The following is a 17,110-nucleotide window of genomic DNA, read 5'->3' as shown; positions in this document are numbered from 1 at the left end:
CTTCTCAGGTTTCAAAGCCAGGAGTCACGGAGTCTCTCTTTCCAGGTGGCACTAGTGGTAAAGAACCCACCTGCCAACGCAGGAGACATAAGAGATGCGGTTCAATCCCTGTGTCAGGAAGATCTCCTGGAGGAGGGCCTGGCAACCCACTCCAGTGTTCCTGCCTGGAGAATCCCATGGACAGAGGAGCCTGGTGGGCTACAGTCCATAGGGTTGCACAGAGTCGGACACGGCTGAAGCGACTTAGCACGCACAGAGCCTCCAGAGAGGACACAGTGCACCCTGAGGGGTCTCCTTTTGGAGACTGTCCCGCCGGCTGGACAGTCTTGGTTCTGCATGAGCTCCCCGCACTGCCCCATTTCTGCATCCCGGCTCTTCACTTCCAGAAATAAAGTGGGAACCAGCAGTTTGGTGATTAGAAAGAGCCAAACCCAAGGAGTGAGCCTTAAGAAAAAGGATTGAGGACCTTGGCCCAGGCTGAAAACTTTTGGTTTTCAAAAACAGAAGAAGCTGGAGATGATAAAAACTGAGGAAAAGAAACCAAAGCAGCAGGGCCTTTATTGCAGAAGTTTTATCCAAGTCCTTGGTCTTTTCCCTCAAGTCCATGATCCTTTTCAGGTGAAACCTTATGTTCTGTATGAGTTTCACACTGCTGCTGCTGCTAAGTCACTTCAGTCGTGTCCGACTCTGTGTGACCCCATAGACGGAAGCCCACCAGGCTCCCCCGTCCCTGGGATTCTCCAGGCAAGAACACTGGAGTGGGTTGCCATTTCCTTCTCCAATGTGTGAAAGTGAAAAGTGAAAGTGAAGTTGCTCAGTCGTGTCCAACCCTTAGCAACCCCACGGAATGCAGCCTGCCAGGCTCCTCCATCCATGGGATTTTCCAGGCAAGAGTACTGGAGTGGCTTGCCATTGCCTTCTCCGTGAGTTTCACGTTACAGAAAGATAAACAGAATTTCAGGTTTTCTTTTTAACAAAAAACTTTTCCTGTTATTTAACAATATACTTACTGCTACTCAACTGCTGGAGGAAAAAGGATACTCATTTCATTTCTATGTAATAGATTTTTCTCAAAATAAAGAAAAAATGCCATCATTATAATAACTACTTACATACATCATTTCATTTAATTTCACTATATTCTGGCACCATCATTGGAAACGTAGGTACACTCCACAGATGACAAACTGAAACTCAGAGAGGTTAAGAATTTGCCAAGACTCACATAGCTAGTGTGAAACAAAACTATTAATCATATCTTATCACCTCCCCTATCCTTTTCCTCCATAAAACTCACTCTCCTTTAAAATGCCATCCAGGCTCTGCCAGAACATAAGTGCCTGACTCCATTATTATAGTAAATTCTGAATAAGTAGATTTTGATTAATTCTATAGGTGCTTTTTATTCTTTTGATAAGATTATCTCAAAAGAAAAAAATGGTAATTTAACAATTATCGTCTGAATGAAGGAAGCTATTTTTTAATACTGTAATATTATGGAAACAGCTACATACATGTATTCTTAAAGAAACAAAATGAATTGAGACTTATAAATTTTTAAAGGATCACAACTGTTTCAATTTCCACAGGTATATTTTCTCCTCGTGTGCTTTTATTTAAAAAAATTATCACTTTAAAATTTTACTTTCTATTGAATGATTCTTTAAATTCTATGGTGCTTTGCAATTTTCAAAAGTTTCACATACATTGTTTCATATAATACTATAATAACCTTTTTTTTTAATCCCCTGCCCCAATATAGACCCTCCAATATGCTTTAATCATTATCGATATCAGTTCTACCTCCTGATGGAAGGGTTTTCCCTGGCCCCATGGAGTCTATCCAGATTATATACCAGGTTCCTTCTGATTCATCTCTTTTGAGTGGTACACAAGACAGGTCAATAGTAGTAGGGTTAATAATAATTATTAATCACTGCTCACAGAGTCCTCCTCTCCCTAGGCATATGACAAGAGCCTCCATATAGTGTGAGCTTTATCCACCAACAATTCCAGGAAGTAGCATGTATGATTACCATCCATGTATAGATGGGGAAACTGAGGCTCAGAGAGGTTAAGGACCTGGGCCAAGATCACACGCTAGGTCTGGGCTCCTAACCTCATGCTCCTATTACTTCAAGATGTGCTTCGCATTGGTCAGATGAGGGTGAGCCTGTCAGTTCTTTACATACACTCCTGGGGACCACGGCACACGTTTGAAGAGATAAGCCTGGGGGCCAGGACTAAGGGTGCCACACTCATTCAAGACCTGGAGGGGTGTCAGGACCCCCTTCACTGCATAATCTGTCTCCTTTGGGGCCCCGGACCATTTATTGTCTCATTTAATCTTGACAAGATTCAGTGCTCTTGCTGAAGTGGTCGAGGAAGAGTTGGGTAGAAGTTGTTTGTAGCTCAAAGACTTCATCCAGGAAGGGCAGAGGCCAAAGTGGTTAACAGGGCCCCTAGCGCTGCCACCAGCAGCCTCCTTATATGCCCCTCAGCCTTCCCTGGCCTCACTCAGCTGCACATTCCCTTTGCCCCACTTGGAAGGCCTGCCCATCCCCTTTCTTGAGGCCACAGCGCCCTTCCTCACTCTTCCACGGAAAGACCCGGTGTGTCTCTCCTGCTGTTAGGGATGCTCCAGCATTTATCTTCGGTTTGTGTCCCTGCAAGCCCTGAAGAGCCGAGACCTTGGCTCTTGCAACTCAGTTCCTAAAGTGGCACCTGGGGGGCGGGGGGGCTTCGCACTCAGGATTAATCTGTTGGATTCATGACTCTTCCTCTTCTACTCAAACACTGTCGCCAGACTCCTGTCGGGGGGGCCTGACTAATCAGAATGATGGATTCTTCACGGAGGGCGAAGAGGTGAGCCTCAGAGCTGCCATTCTTGTTTGAACTGATACACAGCGCCTCACACTCGAGCTTCGGGGCTCTCGGAGCGAGCGGCTGAGGCTCGCAGACACCAGGAGGGGGATTACAGGTCTCCCTTCCGTGTCCCCTCCACCGCCGCCGCCCTTTCACACTCGCGAGTGCACACAGGCCAAGACTGAAGGCGCGATCCTAACTTCTGCCTCCAGCGGGTGGGAGGGAAGAGAGACGAGAGGTATTCCATTGGTTGTCTGGGAAAATGAATTGCACCTTCCCCTCACTTGCGAAGGATCAACTTTTCCCACCCCCTCGGGTGGGCACTCATAAACAGAGGTCGCAGTCAGAACCAGGGAGCCAAGTGGGCCCCGCTGGAGGGAAGCGAAGCCGGGCGGGCAGTAGAAAAGTGCTTCACTGGGTTCCGAGTCCCGGGGTAGGGCGAGCACGCGGGTGCCCCGACGAGCGGCCCGGGGCGCAAGGCTGCGGGTCCCCGGGAAGACGCCCCAGAGCCGGCAGCCCCCCACACGTCATCCCCGCCGGACCCCCAGGGGTTAAGCGCGGGTCCTGCGGCGCGGTGGCCGACCCTCCGGCTATGCCCGGCAGCGGTGGGATGAGGAAGCACGGCGGCGCGGGGAGGGCCGGGGCGCGCAGCGCGCGGGGTGGCGGCGGCGCGCCCAGCGGGCCCAGTGCGGGCGAGCGGGATGCCGCGGGCGGCGGTACGAGCAGGTACGGTCCGTGCCTGCCGCTGCCCTGGTCGCCTGTGTGGGCACCGGCCAGGGTCCAGCCCCGCGCGGCGCCAAAGTTTGCGCACGCTGCCCCAGAGTTGCGCTCGGGACGGCGCCGCGTGAGCCGGCGACGGGCGGCTGGGGCGGCGCGCCCCGACCCGAATCCCTCTCCAAGTCCCGCTCGGAGCCCCGCTCGGCGCCGGGTTCCGCGCCCCGCCTCAGTCCCTCGCCTAGTCCTGCTCGCGCCACGCCCCCGGCCCAGCTCCTCGCTTCTGTCCTGTGCGGTGCCGGAGCGAGCACGCGGGCGAGGCAGCGGCGGGGCAGGGCGCGCCGGGCCGCAGCCACAAAGTTTGCGGAGCGCGGGTGACGGGCGCGCGCTCGGGCCCGGGCGCTCGGCGCAGGCGGCCGCGGGCGACTGAGCGCCGGCTCGCGGGGGCGCGGCGCGGGGCACAGGTGCGCAGCCCGTGGGCGGCGCTGTGCACGCGGGACGGGCACACCGGCCGCGAGCGCGAAAGCCGGGTGGCGGCCGGCGGGGGGTGGGGATCGCGGCGGAGAAATGGGGAACAATGCGAGTGAGCAACTTCAGGAAGTCATTGTGAAAGAAAGCTGGGAAGAGCTGGGCAGCCGAGCAATCCGGGCGCTCTAACAAGTGCCTGCGCGGCCCGCGCCCGGGAAACCGCTGCGGCGAAGGTCCTGGGTCCCCGCGGAGCGCAGCCGAGCCGGGGCGGGACGATCGGCCGCGACGAGGGGGCCCACCGGGCGAGCCCGGATCCGAGGTTGCTCTTCGCGCTTGAGGATCAGTCTTGGACCTGCAAAGTACGACGCACACATCCACGTGAGTGTTTTCAGATTGAATGTCCGTAGAAAAACTTGGATTTGAAAAGAAGGAAAGAAGGAAAAGACGGAGGCCGTCACATTTGTGAGTCCTGGTTTCGCTCTGGTCCACCTCTCCTTTCTGGGGACGGTGGGAGCGCTGACTTTCGTCAAAGCCGTGGCCATTTCGTGCTGTGACCGCAGGTGCAGGGCAGGCCGGCCGTGGGACGCTGTGAGCCGCCCGCTGTCCCCCGGAGGAGGACGTGATCTTGTTTAAGTCGATCCACGCTATTATAGTGAGATCACGGAAGTCAGCCTTTATAAAGTCATTCATAACGACTTTTCTTTTCTTATTTTTGACGCGAGAGCTTTTTGCTTATACTGTAAAATAATTAGGTTGAATCTGAACTTGCTTTCTGCAGAATAGGAATTATTCCGGTTTGAAAAGTTGGTAGTACTTTTGCTGAGTGCAGTTTTGGCTCTCGGATTAGGAAACCCCTCGGCCAAAAGGTGTCAGGTTACTTGGGACTGTCTTTGAAATACGTTTGAAAAATTAGGATGCTTGGTGATTCCTAAGGAATCTCCAGAAGGTGTGATTTTTTTTTAATTTTCTTCTGATTCGGAGGCACAGGGTGTGACATCTGGAGAAGTGAAAAGGGTTAGGATTCGATTCGCGTGTCTGATCTGGCACTTCCAAGTGCAGCTTTCAAATGCGGTTTCCTTTCTCCCTGGCTGCAGCCCCCCCTGAGTGAATGTCAAACCTCTGTGCTTCCCTCAATTTCCACACTCAAAATTCCCCACCCTGCATCCCAAGGGGTAGTTCAGGTTAGAGGTACCTTGTTTGAAACTTGGAAAGACACACTGGTGTTGAAGAAATATCTCCTTACTGATCAGATTAACTTCTGTTGAAAGTTTATTTTTTTTTAAAGGAAGCTTAAAATATTTAACATGTCTAACATTTAAACTTTCATGGAAATTTAAGTGGTTTTTAAGACTAGGCTCACTTTGGTTCTGAGTTGTGAGGAGCGTGAAGCACACAGGAAAGGTCCAAGCCTCTTGAGTCCATTGCTTTGTTGGAAGATGTTTATTTGATGAGGTTATTGGGACTCATCTTTTATGTGGGGTTTTAAAAGGAACAGTTCAAGTATAATGTATATTGTATGTGTCGGAATTGTTCCAGTAAGAAATTAGATTATTATATCCGTGGCTTAAAATTTAAGTAGTCACAAATATCTCTGACCAGAAGACGACTTGCCTACATCGTGATTATACAGAATGTGTTAAAAATTAATTTGTGGGCACAGATATACATAATGAGGTGGTGTTTAGAAATTCTGTACAGTTTGGGTTTGATGTAGTGTATCCAGTTTCAAAACTTCCCATGATCATACATATCTTTTTTACCTGGGAAAAAATGTATTTCCCAGCCTCAAAGTCCCAAGAGCTAAAGACCAAAAGATGTAACTGAGTTAAACGGTCTGGTTTTCTTCCCCTCCCTTCCTTACCTCCCATCCCCATTTCATGGTGATAGTTGAAGGCAGGAGTTTCAGAAACTCCACCAGGCTTCTATAATTCATCAGTATTTTAATTAAAGTGCTGCATCTTGGGAAACGACATATCCTCCAAAATTCAGGAGCATCGTGACAATAAAAGCCCATCATTACGGTCTCACAGGAATGGAAGGTCCGTGAATCCAAGTGTGTGTGTGTTACATTTGGGTCTTTTGAGAAGTTTGTCTAAAGTCTCCGGAGAGAAGGTAACTAGTGGTTTCCTTGCAGCCATTTCCCTTGTTGAAAATTAAGATCACAGCCAATTTCCTGGCCAAGAGGCCCGCAGTCAGTGCTACTAGAGCCACTGCATCTTCCTCACTGGAGTCTTAGAGTCTGAGGATTGTGGTTCTATGGTTTGGGGAGCTTTTCCCCTTGGCTTGGGTTTGTGTGTGTCATGTTGGGTCAGTGTAGAAGCCTACCGTCAACAGAAATGTCGAACTCTGGAAGTTTAAGAGAATGTATATATACACTGTCTACTACATGTCATTGCTAAGAAACGCTGCCATGCCGCCGTACACGTGTTGTGTGTATCCTTCACGGTTACGTGTGTATTAATAGACACAGGAAATAAAGACATTATGTGATAGTATGCACACAGACATACAGAGAGCGTTCACATGGCATGGGAAACCCAGGGGGCAGGGGGGAAAGGGTTTTAACAGTCAAACACACCTGACCTGAGTAATAAAGACCCTCCTTTTTGGCTTGGTTGGTTGGTTTGATTTTTACCTTTTACTAAAACAAAACAGATTTTCCTACTTGAAATGGTGAGTGTAAGCATAAATGATGCTAGTTCTTTGTGTCTGCCTAACATACTTGCAGTTAACCCAGAACTGGTCAAGGGCAGAAACATTCAGAGGTGTTTTTTACTCCTTTTCCCTCCTCTGATCTTTATAATTATGAAATAATTTGACTACAAGATAACTCTTGGTTTTGTTGTCTTATTTGAATGGGCACTTATGTCAGTGGATCCAGTTCACAGGGAGCAGCTGCTTGGGTTAACTGGCAGCCTTTGCTATTTCTTTTTAAAAAATACTATTTTTTAAGTTGTATTGAAATATAGTGGATTTACAATGTTGTGTTAATTTCTGCTTTTTCTACATGTGTTTTCGGGTGCTTGGGTACTATGTGAGTCTCGCCTGTGGCCATGAAATGCTGCCCCTCCTGCCCTGACGGTTACCGTTAGTCCCTGCCTGCTATCGGTCTATTTGTGTCTGAAGAGCCCTCAGGCGTGTGTGTGTAGCTTAGTTCATCTCATGGGAGAAAACACAAGATGTAAAAGCGACAAGCGACCCATTCTTTGTGGCTGACAAGGGGAGAACCGCTGATCCGGTTGACACTTTTGAGACCAATCATTTTGGTTTTGCTTAGAAAAGGCACATGTACACACATGTGATCCAGACCTTGGGCAGATTGTGTTTCAGAGCATAGGCCTTACACACACACACACACACACACACACACACTTAAAATCCAGATAGGGAAAGAGATAGGAATGGAGTTCATCAGGGATGTGGGACCCCCCAAACCAGACTCAAGCAACAGCAACCAAACTGATTTTACTGTGGGGTCGACCAAATGCCCATACTGTTTTTTTTTTTTCTCACAGAAACCTAGGCATGCTGTTGTCCTTGCAGTTTATGAATGACTCCACACCATAGCTTATCCTTCTTCAGCTCCTTCCATTTTCAGTGTGGTTGCTTTAATAGCTTGTGTTTGACACTGTTTTGAAACATTTGATGATATTCTAACAAATATTTGTAAGACATTATGAAACATTAAAAGTGAGATGATGCATTATTACAAGTGAAACAGAGCAAACAAAAGGAGCTTTGCAGAGCTCCCTGGAGTGGAGAGGTGGGCAGGGCCCAGCCTGCTTTGGTTTGTCCTGGGTGAGTGGTGTGCAGGGGGCTCACTGCTGAGGAGGGCCTGGTGGGGAGGCAGCCCAGCCTTCTCTGCAGCAAATGGCCTCATCCCTTCTGTCCAGCCTTTTTTCTTTCTCCTGTTTTGCTGTGATGAACAGATGGGTGAATGCTTTGGGTGCCTTCCCATGACCTGCCTGGGCATGAACCATGAAAAATGGTGGAAACTCCAAGTCCCAGGCCTGGGGGCCCCTTGCCTTGCTGTCACAGCCTGCCTGTGTCTCTCTTCTGGGCTGATGGTCTCTGCCTTTGGGAAGCCCATCATGCCTGGTGACTCAAAAAGGTCCCTCTCCCACCTACCTCAAGCCCGCCAAGTCAGATGTCCTAATAATCTCTGAACCCATTTTGGTCGGGACAGGAAGCACGAGCTCCCTTCCTGCCTGTGTTTTCCTGAGAGAAAACCATCTTCCCTCCTTTTTTGCATATTTGGCAAATGGGTCCACCTTCCTCTCCACCCCAGTGGAAGACAAGGAGGGTGGTGGCAAAGGAGGCGGCAGGGTCCCTTCCAGGTGGCTGAGTCCAGGGGTCTCCGAAGGCCCCAGGCCTCTAAGGTAGGATTGGGGGTGAGGCCCGCCCCTCGGGTCTCGGGGGGGCACAGGCTTCGGGTGAGGTCACTGGTTTCTTTGCTGCTCTGCACAGATGGGTACTTCCAGAGTGCACTCTCCTCCCTCCTCGGGGTAGCCTGTGCCCCCAGCCCCTGCCGGCTTCCCGCTGACTGTCCTGGGTGATGGAGAGTCTCATTACCTTCCATGTGCTCTCTCTGCTTTCGGGGTCCCCTGCTCCACCTCCTGATGGCTCACGGAGCAGGGCCACGGCTTAACGAATTGCTGAAAACGGGCCCTAATTAGTGGGAAGGCGCCGCCTTCATCTTTTCTCATTCGAGTGTGCAATGGTTCGTTTTTCTTCGGCAATCAAGTCGCTGCTGAAGGAAATCTGACTCTTCCTGCCATGTTTCTGCTGTGTTCGTGCCAGAAGTTAGCTCCGCTGGGCATGCGGCTGGTGTGGGTCTTCTGGGGGTGTTGCGGGCGGGTGCAGTGTGCGGGGTCCCAGCGTTGGTCCTCAGTCTCTCCCGCTCCCTCCCTCCCTCCTTCCTCTCTGCCTTGGCCCTGTCTCTCGTGTGTGGTATTTGCAGAAATAACTAGGAGCTGCATCAAGAGTTTGTAAACGACCTTACGTATACTAAAATAGACTCCTAGCCTCCATTATTGAGCTCACATGCTAAAATGACACTCCAGAGCTTTTTTGGGTAGTTCAAAACTGGCTGAAACTGAACAGGATGGTTTGGTTTAGAGCCCTCTTTTAAAGCTAGGAGCTCTGTGGTGAATACAGATTCACTGGGTTTTGGTAAATTTTCATTGTTACATCAGATTTTCTCTGGCCACTTGGAGCAAATGAAATAGCATGTGAGATACCTCTTTCGTCCGAATGGAGAAAATGTTTAATGTAGAATCTTCAGGAGAAATGAAAATGAGGGATTGATCTTTTATAAACTGACTTTGGAAGCACTCTGATGAACTCCAGTGCTTTTAATGGAAACTAGAAAGAGTCAGCGACCCCCTGGGGCGAGCCCCACTTTGAGCCTGAAAAAGTGACCTTTTCTTCCTCCTTGTGCTGAGTTTTGTGTCAGACAGAAAATTAAAGTGATATTCAGAGAAATCCACAGTGAAAACATTGATAAATTGTGTATCCTACTTCATTAAATTAAAACTCATACTGCTAATTATTGCAGGTTATTAAGAGATAAAGCAATTAATTACCATTTAAAAATGATTTGGGGATTTCTAATGCGATTCTACCTGTGTTTTCTCGCTTCTGTCTTGAGTTTGTGTATGTTTAACCTGAATTTCAAGACTTTTCAGTTTAATACAGAGCATACAGGTTTTTGTAAAAAACAGGTAATTTACTGGGGGGGGGGGGCATTGAAAATAAGCTCCTTTAAGGGCTGCAGAAAAATCTGACTGTAGTGTTTAAGAGTTTTCCTATACTTGGTTCCCTGATGGATGTGAACATTTTGTGCCTGATTATAAATAAAGATGTGCTGATTTTTGTAGGCCGAAAACGAGGAAGTTGTAAGCCTCTGTGAGGTTCTGCTCACGACACCCCCACACTCCCTGGGTTTGCATGAGGACTTTGTGGGCTAAAGGTTGTGGATGGCAGGCAGTCCTGGTTGGGCCTGATGCCCACTGGGAGCACGTTCACATACGGACTTTGTCACGTGTGGGGCATAATGCCGTGGGGCATTTTGTCCTTGGGATCCTATATTGGGTTATAGGACATCTGAGCTGTCTGTCCACCATCAAATACTATGGAAATCTAGAACTTTTTTTGCTAATTTGGTCCAACTAAAGAGCCTGTTCAGAATAGCAGGTGGTGTTCTTTTCAGTGATTATCATATTTACTGTCCATAGCAATCACCATCGCCAAATCATCGATACATTTGTATTCCTTTAATCCTTCTCAGACACAGCTGAACTCACTTCTGCTAACCCATTTTAGGTTGGGGAAACCAAAGTAAATTCCCAAAGAGTGCTGAAGTTGCTATGATTTAAGAAGCCAGATTTTTGATTTTGCATTCTGTGTGCTCTGAACATGGTTTTGAAACATGAATAGAGATGATTTTTTAAAGAATGTTTGTAAGAAGTTACTTCATTTTAACTCATTGCTGCTAATAACGTTAATCATTACAACTGATAATTTGGGGATGTTGTGAACAGAACTGAGCTCAGAATGCAAGTCCTTCAGGGTGAATTTCCCAGCAGCTTAAAACCACGTGGCCTTAACACAGAGAGTCAACCGTTGGTGTTCACACCCATTCCTCTCTGGGGCCACCACCCTGTGAGGCTGCTTTAGAACACATTTTCTCTCTCTGTTTGCTTCTAGTTCTGTAGCTTTAGTCTCCCCACCAGCTCGGCAGGAGAGACTTTTCTAAATAAAACCAAAAAAAAGGAAAAGATGATTGTACAGCACTGGGATGGTGTCCTCAATAGAAAAATAAAAAACAGCTTTTCAGTTGTTGTCAATAAATAGCTATGTCTGGACTATAAACACCAGATCCTCCTGGGAGATTAGAATAATTGTATTTCCCTTGGTCTAAATGACACATAGCTTTAAAAAGAAGTCCAGAGGCATTTGTAGAAACCTCAGTATGACAGGTATCTTCTGGGGAGTGCTACAGGGCTTCCCTGGTGGCTCAGACAGTAAAGCGTCTGCCTACAATGCGGGAGACCCAGGTTTGATCCCTGGGTTGGGAAGATCCCCTAGAGAAGGAAACAGCAACCCTGTCAAGTACTTTTGCCTGGAAAATCCCATGGACAGAGGATCCTGGTAGGCTACCGTCATGGGGTCACAAAGAGCTGGACACGACTGAGCCACTTCACTTTCTTTCTTTCCTTTCTTTATAGGTATATAAGTCATGGGGTCACAAAGAGTTGGACACGACTGAGCCACTTCACTTTCTTTCTTTCCTTTCTTTATAGGTATATAAGTGGATTTTTCTACCATGTACAGTATTAAGTTTGAATTTTCACATGCACATAAAGTGATACTGGCATGGTAAGACAGCTTCGCTGCTGAGAAGGCGAGAGGAGATGCCGTCTGCACTCTTTATGCCAGCATCTTACCTTGCTGAGTGAGAGACTGAGTTCAGATTTGTGTTCATCTGTAACTTATGTTACAGGAACTGAGTTATCAGTGACTTTGTGTTTATCTGTTTTATGAAGAATGAGAAAAAAATCTTTGAAAATAATAGGAACACAAGAGTTCTCCCTGGGCTCCTCTGCCTCTTCACTTCATGATGATAAGAGGTCAGCACCTCTGAGAATGTCCCTGTAAATCATTATTTGGGCCCAGTTCCTGCTTTTTTTTTTTTAAGACAGAGGTGTCACTTTTGTTGCACAGTTGCTGGCCAAGCATGAAGGCGTCTAAAATCGGGAAGAGGGCAGAAGAAAATGATTCTAAACTTAGACTTTTTACTTAAGTGATGAAGTGTAAAAGGCCATTTATATTTGAGGAAGCTACTTAGGAAATGGCCTCTGATAAGGGCCAGCATCAGGAAAAGTCCTCTAAAAGCATATGTAAATCCGGAGTGTCTGCCTCTCCAGGGCTGCTGAATAAACAGCAGCTCCTGTTAGCAGCTTTAGAGCCAGTGTACAGCGGGGCACATGAGCGGACCCAGACACACGATGGGCACGCAGTGCGGGGACCTTTCCTGGGCCACGCGAAACCCAGCCCTGGAGTTGTTGTGAAAGCACCATTTGCTCCATTATTTTCTGATTTCTAACGTCTCACATCTTTTTTCTTTGCCTCACTTCTAGACAGGTGGCTCCATGATGGCTTTTACAAACAGTCTCATGGTTCTGTTCGTTCTGTATTCAATCCTTCCTCACTGAGAATGTTTTCAGACAGCAGGATTTTGAGCTGTATTTTGAAAAGGCTTCCTGAGTTCCCCCTGACCCTTCCTCTTTTGCATATCAGTTCCTGCCCCTAGGAAAAAAAAAAATGTGAGGACAGAATTGCACATGGGAGCTAATTTGCCCTCAAAAAGGAGGTTCACAGTAGAACAAACCGCTGGAGGAAGAGTTCTCTGTGGCTCAGTTAAAAAAAAAAACTGTGTGTGTGTGTGTGAATGGCTCAGTTAAATATGGGGGGAGGGTGTGAAAGCCAAATTGTATTCCCAGCCATCCTTTTTAAATCTTGTTTTTCATTGTTATTTGCGCCAGCCCTAATCTCTGTGGAATAATCATGAAAACATGTAGACTGTCAGCTAATTTTGAAAAAATGAAAAGACTCAGAAATGAAATAAGAGTACTCTGAAGTTGTTAGCTTCTCCCAATCTGTTTTGTCAAGTTGTTAGGAAAACCTCTAAGGTATCCGGAATCAGACACAAAGACCCTGCATATTGCCTTTGCTTTCTCGTGGAACATTTCCTTTTTTTTTTTTTTACTTTTATTCTCTTTTTTATTTTTAGTTGAAGGATAATTGCTTTACAATATTGTATTGGGTTCTGACATACATCAACATGAATCAGCCATAGGTATACATATGTCCCCTCTCTCTTAAGATATGGTGTAATTCACAGCAGTAGGGTAGATTTTCAAAAATAAAATCTACCAGCCTGAAGATGAAAAGACTTTCTCTCAACAGGAAGAATGAGTGTTATTAAAGAGGTCTGTGACCTAACGCATTTTAAATAGATTTTAGGTTTTGGCCTGTTTCCCCCTTCAAAATAAGTATTCTTTAAAACATAAGGAAATAACCCCAAAGGTATCTCTAGTGCAACCTCACTCATCAGGGAGGAAAATAATCAATAGCATCCATTTGACCAAATAACCAGAATTTACCTGTATTGTAGAAGTTTTGTCATGGAGTTCGCCTTATTTGCCAAGTATTACAAAGAGCTTGCTTATTTTCTGTGACGATACGGTAACACCCATTTCTTGTCCATTTGTACTTTTAAAATTGGGGACCACTGCCTGAGTGGTCCTGGGCTCACATCTCAGCTCTGTTGTCTGTTTAGAGGTGTGACCTTGGGCAGGACACTTCTTCCTTAGCCTTGGTTTTCTCATCTGTAAAATAGAAAGAATAATGTGGAACATGTATCAGAAGAATACAGTTTAGATGTAAGGATTAAAGATGCACACACAGCAGATGGGGATTGAAAGCTAGATCTGCCCTGGACATTCTGCCGGGCGCTCAGATGGAACAGAGGACACAGTGGGTGACGGCCACGCCTGGGGATTCGCGTTAAATGCCAGGCACGCGGCAGCCACTGCAAGAGGGCTGACTAACACCAGTGTCCGTTCCTTTACCTTCTTTTTCTGGCATTATATGAGGTACTCAAGAAATGCTATGAAATATTACTGGACAGAAACTCAAAAAAAGAAAAAATGGTGTGTGCTGTTTAAACCCCAAAGAATGGTCTTCTGAGAAGTTTGTAGAAGAACTGTATGCTGCCTGCAAATGGGCTGACTTTGAGGGACCGTCTGTGGTTCATCACTGCTCGTTTGGCGGGCTATGTACTAAACTCTTTAACCGCCCTTAATCGGGGTGGTTTGGGCGGTCACCAAGTTGGTGTTCTTGACAAGCATCTGGCTTTTACTTCTGACTTCATTAATCCAGACTCACCTTTCTTGGATTGTGGGAAAGTCCTGTCGTCTCAGAGCAAGTGAAGCGAGGAGAGGAAAAAGAGAGGGGTGTGAGGGAGCTACGGGGGCCTGGGGACCATCTCGGCCTTGCCCGGGGCAGCAGCCCCACAGGATCCCCGTTGTTCAGGCTGCTCGCTCTTGGGCGGGTGGGAAAGGGCCACTTGTCCTGGAGACATGCCCAGAGCAACAACTGCCCGGGGCTGTTGGATGCTTGTCCTCGGAGGCAGCCAGGCTCCAGCTCCCGTGGGTGGGGAGGAGGAAAGGCAGCTGAGGTCGCGGAGGTACTTCCCGAAGGTTTCGCTGTCCCCCGGGAGGCTCCAGCTCCACTGGCCCTGAGCGCATGGGCGCAGAGGTGCCGTGGGCCTCTGTGTGTGGTCCCCACCATCCCCCGTTCTCCAGACTCGTCCTGTGCCAGCTTCAGAGAGGGTGGCGGCTGGCGGGGAGACGGGGCTCCTGGCTTGGGGACCCCGTCCCAGCAGGAGTAGGGCGACTGAGGATCCTGACTCCTGCTGTGCCTCCTGGAGGGACGGCCCTTGAGCGCCCTGTCACGCTGGCTGCTTTATCTCTGCATCTGCTTCCCCGTGTGCGAGATTCAGGACTGCGCGCTCCAGAGGCACAATAAAAGCATTCATGTCCGTAGGAACCACCTGGTGACAGGTATTTACTGAAACTGCTGTGTTCTCTCATGTGTGTGTGAGCTGCAGCCTCGGATCACTTGGGTTCCCCATACAGAGCAGAAAATGGCAGAGTCCCTATGAAAGAAGCATCCCCTCTGGTGTCTCCCTGGATAGGCCTGCAGTTCTTGGTTTGGGTTTAGGTGCAGGTTTGTGAAAATATGGGGTTAAGGCACTCTGGGGATGAACACGTCTTCCTGACGGCCAACTTTTGTACTGAGATCAGACCAAGAGTGAATCCCTTTTCCACTCAACACTGGGCACTGCTTCCACGTGTCTAAAAAGAAACACAGAGCCTGGGTGGTTCCCAGGCATGGGGTTATTTCACTGTCCCCTTTGACAGCCTCCCAAGCCCCCTTTGGTAGCTAGGTCTTGGGGTGGGGGCTGGTATTTCCTCTCCTTCAGATAGTTTTCCATTTTCAGATTATTTCTTGGTCTTTGCATAAGAGCAAAATCACCTTTACAAAATAGAAAAAAATAACACCTCACTACTTTTTAGTCCCAAGAGATGCAAATTTAGATCTTGAGGAAGTTTGAGGGAGTTTGTCAAGCTACCCCACCCCCACCTCGTGATGTCAGAAGGACAGGCCATGGAATCACAGGACTGCCATGGACTGTGCCCTAATTCTTAGGAATTTCAAAATGATGGTGACAACTGAGCGTTTGTCCAAGCAAGGGGGACTCCCGGGTACAGCCCCAGCCCTGGTGCGGACCACAGGCCAGCTGACTGGGTCCATGTAGGCTTGGTTGAAGAGCTGTTTGAAAGGGTACATGAGGCTGATGAGCTAACATTTCATGCAGGCATTCAGTGAAAATGGAGACAAGCCTGCAGCACAGATCCTGGGTGCTTGCTCTCGGGGTCTGCTCTCTATCGCGACTGTCCACTGCCAGTGGGCACTGAGGCAGGGCTGGGTTCAGGGAGGTGCCCTCGCTCTGCCCCCTCAGGACACACGGGCACAGGTGCCTGCCCAGCAGAGCCGGGTCTGGGCCTCAGCCGCAGGCCCAGAGCATCCCCTCGCTGCTCTGTGACCTGTCCTCACATCTCCCCGCCTGAATGGATTGAGGCACAAAGGGCAGCGCGGTGTGGATAGACCCGGCCCAACAAGAAACCGAGAAGGCCCTTGCAGCAGCTGGAAGGCGCCTTCTCTGGCAGCACTGGGCTGGGGACCCATCAGCTACCTGGGCTTTAGGAAACGTTTTTTCCTTTTAATCAGAAATTACATGAAAATACAGTCGGGTGTTGATGAAATTAATTGCTGCTACCAAACAGTGCATAAACTTTAAAATGGGAATGTCAATGCACGTTTGTCAATTAAAAAGATGTATACAGTATTAGATGAAGAAAATATTTGACAACAGTTTGTTTGCAGTACAGTGTCCTTTTCCTCTAAAACGTTCTGTGTGTATAGACACACACACAGAAAAAATGTAGTAGTCTTAAGTAGTGGAAAAGTGTGTTAGTCACTCAGTCACGTACAAGTCTTTGCAACCCTGTAGACTGTAGCTCTCCAGGCTCCTCTGTCCATGGGATTCTCCAGGCAAGAACACTGGAGTGGGTTGCTGTGCCCTCCTCCAGTGGGTCTTACTGACTCAATTATGGGCATTTACTGGCCTTTATTTAAAAAGTTGTAAAATATGTATCACTGGCATAGGAAAAAGAAGTTCAAAGTCAACATGATAAAAACTGGGAGTTTCGAGCAGTATTTGTTGCAGCAAGATTCGCGCTCTGTCCACTGCTGTGCGTGCGTGCTCAGGCGTGTCTGAGCAACCCCATGGGCTGGGGTCCACCAGGCTTCTCTGTCCAAGGAATTCTCCCGGCAAGAGCACTGGAGTGGGTTGTCATTTCCCTTCCCAGAGTATCTTCCCAGCCCAGGGGTCAAACCTGCGTCCCCTGCGCCTCCTGCATTGGCAGGCAGATTCTTTACCACTGAGCCACCTGGGAAGCCCTCTGTCTACTATACATTTCCCCTATCAGTCCAGGGATACCTTAGAACTAGTTGGTGATGTTTCACCTTAAAACACTACATTTGTCTTCAGAAAACTGAATCTCATATTAATGCTGCAGAGCCAACACAAAGGTTTTTCTCCTTTGAGTCTTCTTCCTTTATTAATAGGATTGTTTGGACAGTTTCAGAAAAATCAGAGGTATTTTACGTTTTTCCTGTAGAAGGATGAGACTTTGGACCCGTTGCTTTTTGGCGACACGAAGCACTAGACTGGTAAAGAATCTGCCCTGTAATATGGGAGACCTGGGCTCAATCCCTGGGTCGAGAAGATCCCCTGGAGGAGGGAATGGCAACCCGCTCCGGTATTCTTGGCTGGAGAATCCCAGGGACAGGGGAGCCTGGCGGGCTACAGTCCATGGGGTCACAGAGAGTGGGACGTGATTGAAGTGCCTGCGCACACACGCAGACTGGT

General features: G+C 48.2%; 1 protein-coding gene across 12 annotated transcripts in view; it reads left to right on the top strand.

Moving 5' to 3' along the window:
- Positions 1-784: 784 nt before the first annotated feature.
- IKZF1 (IKAROS family zinc finger 1) overlaps positions 785-17,110 on the top strand; it is a 97,956-nt gene continuing 81,630 nt past the window's right edge. For 2 of the 12 annotated variants that reach the window (XM_055420377.2, XM_055420370.2), the window contains exon 1: positions 4,108-4,425. The gene's annotated coding sequence lies outside the window, so the exon portion shown is untranslated. Of the gene's footprint in view, positions 3,104-3,871; positions 4,426-8,328; positions 8,427-17,110 lie in introns of those variants that run through there. The other 10 variants (XM_088833068.1, XM_088833082.1, XM_088833078.1 and 7 more) reach the window with 10 other exon arrangements.

This window comes from Moschus berezovskii, chromosome 3, assembly GCF_049115385.1.
Source record: "Moschus berezovskii isolate FMDL1 chromosome 3, NW_MosBer_1.0, whole genome shotgun sequence".
Classification (NCBI taxonomy): Eukaryota; Metazoa; Chordata; class Mammalia; order Artiodactyla; family Moschidae; genus Moschus; species Moschus berezovskii.
Note: the sequence above shows the minus strand (reverse complement) of the source record. Positions and strands in the feature narration are given on the sequence as shown.